General features: G+C 34.2%; 1 protein-coding gene across 1 annotated transcript in view; it reads left to right on the top strand.

Moving 5' to 3' along the window:
* The first annotated feature begins 266 nt into the window (after positions 1-266).
* Positions 267-10,864, top strand: part of MACC1 (MET transcriptional regulator MACC1) — a 109,804-nt gene continuing 99,206 nt past the window's right edge. Inside the window, exon 1 of the mRNA XM_074271371.1 lies at positions 267-370. The gene's annotated coding sequence lies outside the window, so the exon portion shown is untranslated. The remainder of the gene's footprint in view (positions 371-10,864) is intronic.

Raw genomic sequence — 10,864 nt, 5'->3', positions numbered from 1 at the left:
TAATAATAGCATCTCCCCCCCCCCCCCCTCCTCCCAGGGTTGCAAAGAGGATCAAATGAGATATTTTTAAAGACCATAGTCAGTAGTAGGTTAGCTGTTAAGGACCATGTCTAAGTGTAAGGAGCAGGTCAATTCTCCAAGAGCCTCCACAGCTGTGAATCAGAACATCTGAAGGAGTTGCAAAGCAGACTTTACTGACACAGGTGTTGCTTGTAGAATGGCAATATAAATGGGAGGCAAAGGGAAGAAGAAACAGGTCAGACAATGCAACGGCCTCTCAGCAGGGAGGTCAGGGAACAGCAACTGCCTCTTTAGTCTCCTTGAATCACCACCATCCTCTCACAAGAAAAGAAGAAAAGGTCTACCAGAGGTAAAGCAGAATTACATATTGTTTTCCCAACAGTTAGCAAATCTTGTTTTCTTTCTCTTCTATCTGGATACTGGCCAGGACTTCTGCCCCTCCCCAGTTCTTGCTTTTACAGCCAAAAATGAAAAAGTTCAATGAATGAATAATTTACCACTTCTATATGTATATGCTCAGTTCTAGCTTAGCACCTTTTGACTTAGCACTTCTGTTTTTATAACCAGTTGGAAGACTTTTCACCATTACACAAGACTAATCCCTTCCTCTTAGACGTGGCTTGAAACATGGTCACTCCAAGTTTCTATATGGTTGGTTGGATCAAAACAAAACAAGGAAGATCTGTTCATATTTAAGGACTGGCCTTTATATTCTTCACGGTACCTTCCTTATGACAGTTAAATAAAGAGTTGATTTTTTTTTTTTTTTTTTTTGGTGGGAGATGAAGGGGGACTTCAGTATTATATTTTTACTATCTATGCTTTGCCTATTAATGAAGAATTAATATTTTCCAGTTACTCATGTCTATCTTTACTTACATATTCATGTTTTATATGTGTATACATGTAGTCTCTGTTTATATCTTAGTAGGAAGAGTCCCAAGTATTTTGTACATTCTATTGTCATTTTAAATGGGATTTCCCTTTCCAGCTCTTTCTGCTGGCTTTTGTTCCTAATAAATATGATGTTTTATGTGGATTTGTTTTATGTCCTACTGATTTTCTGAAGTTAGTTTTTAATTCATTCAATATTTTAGTTGACTTTCTAAGATTTTTCTGAACATATTATGATACCATATTCACAAATAATGATTTTATTTCTTCTTTTCCTCTGCTTATATCCTTCTTTTTTTCCTTCTTTTTTTTTTTTATTTCTAACTAGCATAATCAAATTACCAAAGGGTTTTTTTTTAATAGAACTAAAAAAAAAAAAGGAAAAAAGATAAAATTCATCTGGAAGAGCCAAAGGTCAAGAAACTTAAGAAAAATAACCCATAAACAAAGGAAGAAAGGGATTTAGGAATGGCAGATCTCAAACTATATACAAAGTAATAATTTTTAAAAAATTATTTTATGATTTTTTTTATTTATATTTAATTAAGAGGAGTTGGGGCAGATTAGATAACCTAAAATAGTGAAGCAAGTGAACACCAAGTGTTAATTAACCCAAGTATTCCAGCTACTGGGAAAAAGACTTACTAGATGACAAAAATTGTTGGGAAAATTGGGCAGGAGTATGTTAAAAATGAGATTTAAGCTAGTAACTGATACCACATACAAAGATAAATTCCAAATCTGAAAGGTTACTTAACAAATTAGAGGGGAAAAAAAGAATAAATTACCATTTGGATTTATGGATTGGAGAAGAGTTCATAATTAAAATATAAAATGAACAATTTTTACTATGTAAAATTAAAAATTGTATAGAATGTATAAATGTATAAAAATTAAAAAAATATATAAAAGTTTAATATAGCTAAGATTAAAAGGAAAAGTTGACTTGGAAAAATTCTTTGAAGTGAGCTTCACTCATAAAAGTCTCATTTCCAAGAATTGATTCAAATTCATAAGAATAAAAACAATTCCTTAATAGAAAAAAAAATTCTAAATTTATGAACAGGGAGTCTTCAAGAAAAGAAACCCAATCTATTTTTAGCCACATGAGAAAAGAATGCTACGAATCACTTATATTGGACATAGAAAAAGGAAAACTAAGGCAAATGTGGGATTTTATCCGATATATTTATCTGATTGACAAAATAGACCACAAATGGCATATGTTGGCAGAACTTCAAGAAAGTAGGCAAAATAATGCATATTAATGAAGTTGTTAATCAATACAAACATTCTAGAATATAACTTATTGCTATGCTTCCAGTTGTTAATAGTTTTGATCTCCAAAAACATAACAATAATTCTATTTTAGAAAGAAAAAGAAAAAAAGGTTTTCTTATGTACAAGTTCCTTCATTTTATGTATATTATACCATTTCTTTTTAAAGTGACAATAAACTGGAAAATGAATGAATATGCCTCAGTTGGAATAGCTGAACAAAATAAGGTATATATGTAATATAATTTACTTTGCTTAACTATGCTTAAGTTTTGTTTTTACTTTTTTTTTTTTTTAATTAGAAATGAAATTTTAAAAAAATGAATGCTGCCTATGGGGGGAAAATAATTAAAAAATAAACTAAGTAGTGAGGCATTTTCAGAACTTTTTCTTCAGAACCATGCTCTTTGATGTATAAAGTCTTCTGTCCAAATTACTTAAAAAAAAAAAAAAAAAAAAAAGATGCATTTTACTGGAATCCTGACTCCTTGCTTTCTTGAAACTGCTCTGTGGGAATGAGCTCCTTTTGTCAGGAACAATAAAATTTGAAAACAAATGAAAAGAACAAAAAGCTGTCCTTGCAGAATTGGGTTCAGCTGTTTCTCATGAGCCTATCTGTAATAAAGTAGGTCACTTCTTCCATCAGATTAATGAAATGGTCCAGTCCTTGGCCTTCTATAAAATCACATCCCTAGAGCCAGTATGATCAGTCATGATGTGCTCGGCTTCTTCCTGACTCAGGAAGCCATTATTTTGCCATTCTTTGTTCTCTTTTATCAAAATTGCTTTGGGAAGGTGTGAAGATGGCCCTTCTGACTCTTGAAACATTCCCCTAATGGTGTCACCAATTTCCTTTGCTGGCAATGGCTCTTCTCTGTCTCTGGGAATTGCCCATGAGATGTAGTTATTTCCCAAAGAGAGTGTCTAAAAAGCCACAGCAAAGTTTACAGGCTTTGTTACAGTCCAGAATTCTGGTGAGACTGTTACCTACTCATGCACATATTCCAATCGGGTCAATCTAATCCAACAAACATTTATTTAGTAATGCACTATGTCCTAGTACTCTGTCAAGTATTGTAGATACAAGACAAAAAAACAAGATAATATCTGCCCTCAAGGAGCTTACATTGTACTGGGGGAAATGAGGCATACTGAAACTAGGAGGCTCAAAGTTGGGAGCGACTCTGGAGAACATCTAACCCCTTTATTTTTACAGATGGAAAGAAAAAAATGAGGTCAAGAGATCACATGACCTGTTTAAAACCACACAGGAGATGGGTTAAAGTTGGATCCAGATCATTTGAATTGAGAACACATGTGGTTTCCAGCTAGGCACACAATGGATAGAGTACAGTGCCTGGAGTCGGGAAGATCCTAGTTGAAGTCTGGCCTAAAACATTTATTAGCCCTATATTCTTGGGCAAGGCACTTGACTTCTGTTTACCTCAGTTCCCTCATCTGTAAAATGGGGTGAATAGCATGTATATCATGGGATCAAAGTATTAAGTACAGAGCTTGGCATGTTAATTAATGCTACATTAATATTGTCATTGTTATAATCATTATTTCTAGGGTACCATAGTCAAAATACAAATTTAAGAGGGCTCAGTTGGTCAGTCTAAGGGGTTTCTCTTTGGTCTTGGCTTTCTTCCCTACTGTCATCTCTATCATAAAGGCTTTAGAATTTTTCAAAGAGCTTTCCACACATTATCTCCCTTGAGCTTTCATCCAGCTTTTGTGGCAGATGATTCAGGGAAGCTTCTTCCCATTTATAAAGGGTCAGAGAGACTATGACACACTACGTCACACAGCTAGCAATGGTCAGAGGGAAAATTTGAATTCAGGTCTTTCCAACTACAGCTAACAGTCCAGCATATCACACTATCTCTTGCTAGAGTAAGAGGCACAGTTGCTAAAAGGAACAACTTCCGTGACAATTAGAGCCAGAATTAATTTAAGTCCCTGTTGTTAGAGAAATCTGCCTTGTTTCCTTCCATTCCGGCAGGACCTAGGAGGATCACCTTTTATTCCATTTTCTCACATCTTAGCTTATATTTGCTAATTGGATGCTCTTGTAGACAGATGGTGTTAAGCAGCATTTTTAAAATTTCTTACTTTAGGGGCAGCTGATATTGACCATTTATTACATCCCTATACAATAAAATAATTCATAAAGCTCAAAAAATAAGATAAAATAAAAACAAAATCCAGCAAATATAGTGGCTTCTGGGAACAGATGCTGAAGAAAGAATTTTCTCCTTCTCCTTTTTTGTTCTCTTCTTCCTTTTCTTCTTTGAATTTGAAATAGGATTTTTAGATTTCTGGGAAAGCTTTTAAAACTGACTCACTAGTATTTCATGAGAGGAAACTTGTAGAAAAGTAAATCCCTGTTTATAAAGGCCAGAGTGCTCACCTTAGTTTCCACTCCCTCTTTCTGGACTAGTGCAATCACACAGGACACAAACCACTAGCAAAACATCAGCTTGTGGCTCAAGGGTATCTCATCACATACGACGCCAGGCCCTGAGTCAGGAAGTCCCGGACATTTACAAGTTTTGTGTTCCTGGCTTCTATTTAGTTTCTTGGCCATATCTGACTCTTGTGATCCCGTTGACCATAGCATATCAATACTCTTCTTCAAGGGGTTTTCTTGGCAAAGATGGTTTATTTCCTTCGTTAGTGGATTAAGGCAGTGTTGTCCAGCATCACACAGCAAATGTCTGAGCCTAGAATTTAATTCAGCTCCTTCTGACTCCAGGTTCAAGTACTCTGTCCAATTGAATCATTTGGCTATTTTATATCTTGGACAAGTCCCTTAATCTCTTTTTGCCTCAGTTTCTTCATTGATAAGATGGGGCATAATAAGAGCGTTCATCTTATAGAATTATTGTGAGGATCAAATGACATAATATTTATAAACTACTTAGCATAATTCCCGACTCATAGTAAGTTCTCTATAGATGTCATTATCATCAAAAAACTGGGAGATGGGGTGGAAGTCAGGCAGGAATGACCTGCACCAAAGCTGAAACAAAGGGTGGGGTGACTGGTGTTTTGCTTATGTGTCCCTGATTTTTTAATGGACCATTAAAAGCAAAAGAAACTCAGTGCCTGTCAACTAGTTAACAATAAAAATGACTTAAAATAGGCAACTTCCAGGTGATCCATTTCCTTTCCTTCCCTTCTGGTAATTGTACTCAATAGGAGTTCCTCCTTAGCCCAAACCCGACCCACCCTGCACCCTTCATTCTCTTTTACCAGGAACAGTCTCTATCCATGTGATAAATATCCTAGCCTGAGGCTTCACTTCAGAACATTTGCCCCAAGCCAGCCATAGGTTTGTCCCTTCCTCAGGCAAATGATGTTGTTTGGACCCTTAGAAACATGTGGCTGAAGCCAAAGATAATTAGTGCTAATGGATTGATTAATGATTAAAAAAAAAAATACAAGAATGATGATTTCCTTCCTTTTATGCCTTCCTGTGTCAATACAGAGCCATAAATGAACCACAATTCACTCATACTCTAAATGAATAGCTGAACATATGAGAAGCAGAATTGGCATAGAAAGTCCCTTAATAAGATACGGCTTTCATTTTTCTTTACACTTAAGCTTTTCAGACTGCAGACAACAAAGAATAAGGACAGAAAGTTGCCTTCACAGAACCAGAAAATCTCAGATTTGAAAGGAATCTCAAGGGCCAGAGAGTCCAACCACCACCTGAATAGGAATTCCCTTTCTAGAAGCCCTGAGAGATGGTCATTCAATCTTGGCTTGGAGACCTCCAGTGAGGGAAAATCCTACTCTCTCTCCAAGCCAGACTGACTTTCTGTCCAGTAATAGCAGAACAGGAAGTGAATTAAAAACTTCTCATTTCCTATTCCATGGTCATTCATAGTAAATGGATTAAACATGTTGGTTAAAAATATTTGGTGCTTTCCCCCTTCTGAACCAAGAAGATAGATACTCCGTGCTCCAGGGGATATTTCTTTTCTTTCTTTCTTTCTTTCTTTCTTTCTCTTCTCTTCTTTCTCTTCTTTCTCTTCTTTCTCTTCTTTCTCTTCTTTCTCTTCTTTCTCTTCTTTCTCTTCTTTCTTTCTTTCTTCTTTCTTTCTTTCTTTCTTTCTTTCTTTCTTTCTCTTTCTTTCTTCTTTCTTCTTTCTTCTTTCTTCTTTCTTCTTTCTTCTTTCTTCTTTCTTCTTTCTTCTTTCTTCTTTCTTCTTTCTTCTTTCTTCTTCTTCTTCTTTCTTCTTTCTTCTTTTCTTCTTTCTTCTTTCTTCTTTCTTCTTTCTTCTTCTTCTTCTTTCTTCTTCTTTCTTTCTTCTTTCTTCTTTTCTTTCTTCTTTCTTCTTTCTTCCTTTCTTCTTTCTTCTTTCTTCTTTCTTCTTTCTTCTCTTCTTTCTTCTTCTTCTTCTTTCTTCTTTCTTCTTTCTTTCTTTCTTTCTTTCTTTCTTTCTTCTTTCTTTCTTTCTTTCTTTCTTTCTTCTTTCTTTCTTTCTTTCTTTCTTTCTTTCTTTCTTTCTTTCTTTCTTTCTTTCTTTCTTTCTTTCTTCTCTTTCTTTCTTTCTTTCTTTCTTTCTTTCTTTCTTTCTTTCTTTCTTTCTTTCTTTCTTTCTTTCTTTTCTTTCTTCTTTCTTTCTTCTTCTTTCTTTTATTTCTTTCTTTCTTTCTTTCTTTCTTTCTTTCTTTCTTTCTTCTTTCTTTCTTTCTTTCTTTCTTTCTTTCTTTCTTTCTTTCTTTCTTTCTTTCTTTCTTTCTTCTTCTTTCTTTCTTTCTTTCTTTCTTTCTTTCTTTCTTTCTTTCTTTCTTTCTTTCTTTCTTTCTTTCTTTCTTTCTTTCTTTCTTTCTTTCTTTCTTTCTTTCTTTCTTTCTTTCTTTCTTTCTTTCTTTCTTTCTTTCTTTCTTTCTTTCTTTCTTTCTTTCTTTCTTTCTTTCTTTCTTTTCTTTCTTTCTTTCTTTCTTTCTTTCTCTTTCTTCTTTCTTTCTTCTTTCTTTTCTTTCTTTTCTTTCTTTCTTTCTTTTCTTTTTCTTCCCTTTAAAAACTATATTTATTTAAAACTAAATACAGAATAAGAAAAAAAAAACAATAAATAAAAGGAAAACAAAATAAAAATACACATTGCCATATGCCTGGCAGAATATCAAGGAGGATTCAAATTACATAACAATAAATTTTTGTTTTAAGAAAGCATACGTAATAGAAGAGATTATATATTCCTGACTATCCATTTTTTTTGTTTGCTTCTTTGTAGGTTATTTTTTGCTTTCTACTATACACTTTTTTACTTAATTCTTTTTTTCATCTTTCCTCCTTTTATCCATCCCACCTTTTCTAAGCAAAATACACATTATAGTTGTATATAAACAATATTAATATGACTGACTTATAATATAGATTTTTCTTGACTGAATCTTTAAGTTTGACTTTTGTCTGAGATCAATGATTAGTAGCCTTACTTAAAAAAATACTTCTTATTCTTATTGTATTTGTGTATCTCTCATTTTTTAACCTTGTTAACTCTTTTACTTTAGTTCTATTATTTAATTTGCCTATTACTTAACCTCCCTCTACCCATGAAACCTTCCATTATCTTTTCCTCTTGCCTTATTAATTCATTCTTTATATGAATAAGTTTTTAGACGTACAAGCCCTTCTCCTTCATTTAATGTCTCTGTGTCGGTTTTTCTCTATACCTTATTCATGGCATGAGTACTAATTTTTTTCCCTTTTCCTAGACAATTTTACTTTTTAGAGTCAGATGGATACTCAGTTCTGCTCCGTCTTTCTTTTGAATACCTAGTTACTGATGTCATTCTTAGATATATGGCTTGTATTTCCATGTTTATATTTCCTCAAGTTTGTTCTTGTTCCTTAAAGGAACTCCTTCAAATTCCTTTAAATTAGTCTTTGATGTTGACTCTGTTAATTTTTTTTTTTATTGAGTTCAGATTTGTTTGAGAAAAAATCTTGAAAATTTGTGAGTTCATTGATTGTTCGTTTTTTTTTTTTTTTTTTTTTTTTTCATTCCTTATGTTAGTTTTTGTTGGGTATGATATTTTGGGCTGCAGGCCTACTTCCTTTGATTTTTAATTTATGATATACTTGATGTTGGTTATTGTAGTTGCTGATCCTGTGTAACTCTAATTGTAGCCCCAGCATATTTGATCTTTTTATTATAAAATTTTCTCTTTGATCTGGGGGTTTCAAAATTTAGCAATAGTGTTCCTATGTTTTTTTCTTGTTGTGTCTCTGTGAGGTGGTAATCAATGGATGCTTTTCTATTTCTACTTTCGCTTCATGTTCTATCACTTCAGGATAACTTTTTGGATCATTTATTTCTTGCTTTATTGTCAAAGTTCTTTTTTTTTATCACAGCTTCAAGGTAGTTCAATTATTCTTATGTTTTCTCTTCTTAAAATGTTCTCTGGATTTATTGTTTTCTCTTATAAAGTGTTTCACATTCTCTTTTATTTTTCATTTTTTTAAATTGTTTTGTTATTTCTTGATTTCTTATATCTTCATTGGCTTCCTCTTGCCCAGTTCTAATTCTCAAAGAACTATTTTCTTTAAGACTCTGGATCTCCTTTTCTAGTTAATTGCCTTTCTTTTCATAACCTTCTTGTTTTTCTGGAATGGTCCTCATTTCTTTCTCACTTTAAGTTTCCCCTCAATCTCTCTCATATGATGTTTAAAAGCTATGTTGAGTTCTATAAATTATTTTGGAGCAAGCAGCCACTTAATGTTACTCTTTGGAATAGAAGAGGATTTTTTAAACTTCACTGTCCTCCTCTGAAGATGAACTTTGATCTCACCTATTCCCACAGTAAGTTTCTATGTTTGGGTTCTTTATTCTTATCCTGCTAATTTTTTTTTAAAATGAGAACTATTAGTATAATTATGTCTTGTAGAAGGATGGTGCCTCTAATTTCACATCAGCTCTCTTCTGGCTTGGAACCCCAAATTTAGAGCTCTTCTCTCCTGCAACTATGCACAGCCAGCAGTGTCCTACCCTACTGCTTCTGTATTCCTAGTGTGCTGCTTCGTTCTTGCCCAGGACCATGTCTCTGCAGCACAGATGGATTGGGATTTCTCATTGGTAGTATTCCCTCAGATTTCACAGACTGAGATCCTGGCTCTGCATTCATTCTGGGAGGTGAAAATTTCTGTGGTTCTGGCTGAAGGTCCAATGACATCTATTCCCAGGGTTCCCCACTTGGTGTTTCAACAGATTTTACCTGGAATTGTGTACATTTCACACTGGTTAAATACCATCCTGGAGTTTTCCAATCTTCCCAGGTTTTCCCAGGAGGACCCTTGTTTTGCCCCAAGTCTTTGTTTTTCCCAATTAATGTTCACCCTGAGGCACAAATAAATTTGTACTGTTCATAGGGGAAATCTCAAAATCTTGGAATTTCTGACTAATCCTTCATTTTCCCAGAATCCTCCTCTCCAGGAACTATTTCTAAAGAAAGGACTTTTAAGATCAGAGGCAGAAGGAGGCAGAGGGGTGTATGTATGATGGTTATTTCTGCAGCTTAGTACTACAGAGCCACAGAATTCCAGGGCTGAAAGGGGCCCTTGAGATCAAAAGGGCAGCTTCCTTCTTTTCTTCTCAGGGAAACAGTACAGAGAAAAGTAAAAACTTTCTCAAAGTCCCACAACTAGAAACTGACATGGATGCTGGATTTGAAGCCAAAGGACCAGTTCTGCCAATGACTGCTTGAAGACCTGGTTACTTAGCCTCTGGAACTTTTGATTTCTTAGTCTGTAAATTGGAAGCTTTCAATGAATGACCTCTAAGTTTCCTTCTACTTAAATAAATGAACTACACTGATTTAGAGTTTAGGTTCAAGGTATAGCTAGCATTTACATAAATTGAATGTTACTCATTTGATCTTCATAATAGTTCTATAAAGTATATGTTCTTATCCCTATTTTGCAGTTATGGAAACTGCATTTGAAAGCAATAAAATATCTTATTCAGACTTATAGAGTTGGTTAATGTTAGTTTGGATTTGAATTCAGAACTTCCTGACTCCAAACTCAACACTCTGGCCACATGCATCATCCAGCTGAGACTATGATCTCTAGGCTAATTTATAGACTTGTTCTTTCAAGTATGTCAGGTCAATATATCTGTTGGGATTTGACCCAGATAATTTCTTAAGAATCAGGATGGACTTGATTCAGCTTTGATAATCTTCTGCTAATCCCAAAGCCTGGAAATAAATGTTTATATGTTGGCAGGACAAGCCTTGTGTCTGGAGAAGACTCTTTAGCTTTACAATATTAGAACATATTTTCCCTGTATCTTAACTTTCATTTTAAAAAGCAAGGGAAAAAAAGAAAGTACAAAAGAAAGAAAGGAAAAAAATCATGACTTTAATGAAGATTTTCCCTAAAGCCAATTTCTCTAATGAACTATTACACTAGTTTAAATACAGATTCCCTACTTGTAATTGTCTGTATGTCACAGATCTCTTGGTGGTTTATTCCACTATTATTATCACCCTGTAGTGATAAAGGAGCTAAATGTTTCTTCCTGATGTGCTTGGCGCTGGTGATAGCTATGGGTAAGGACAGAGCAGCAAATAGTACTCAACCTAGAAGAAAACAAGAAGCAGTTGCCTTTTCAGGAGTATGGAAAGATGCACTAATCATCTCAGTATT

Source organism: Sminthopsis crassicaudata, chromosome 5, assembly GCF_048593235.1.
Source record: "Sminthopsis crassicaudata isolate SCR6 chromosome 5, ASM4859323v1, whole genome shotgun sequence".
Taxonomy (NCBI): Eukaryota; Metazoa; Chordata; class Mammalia; order Dasyuromorphia; family Dasyuridae; genus Sminthopsis; species Sminthopsis crassicaudata.
Note: the sequence above shows the minus strand (reverse complement) of the source record. Positions and strands in the feature narration are given on the sequence as shown.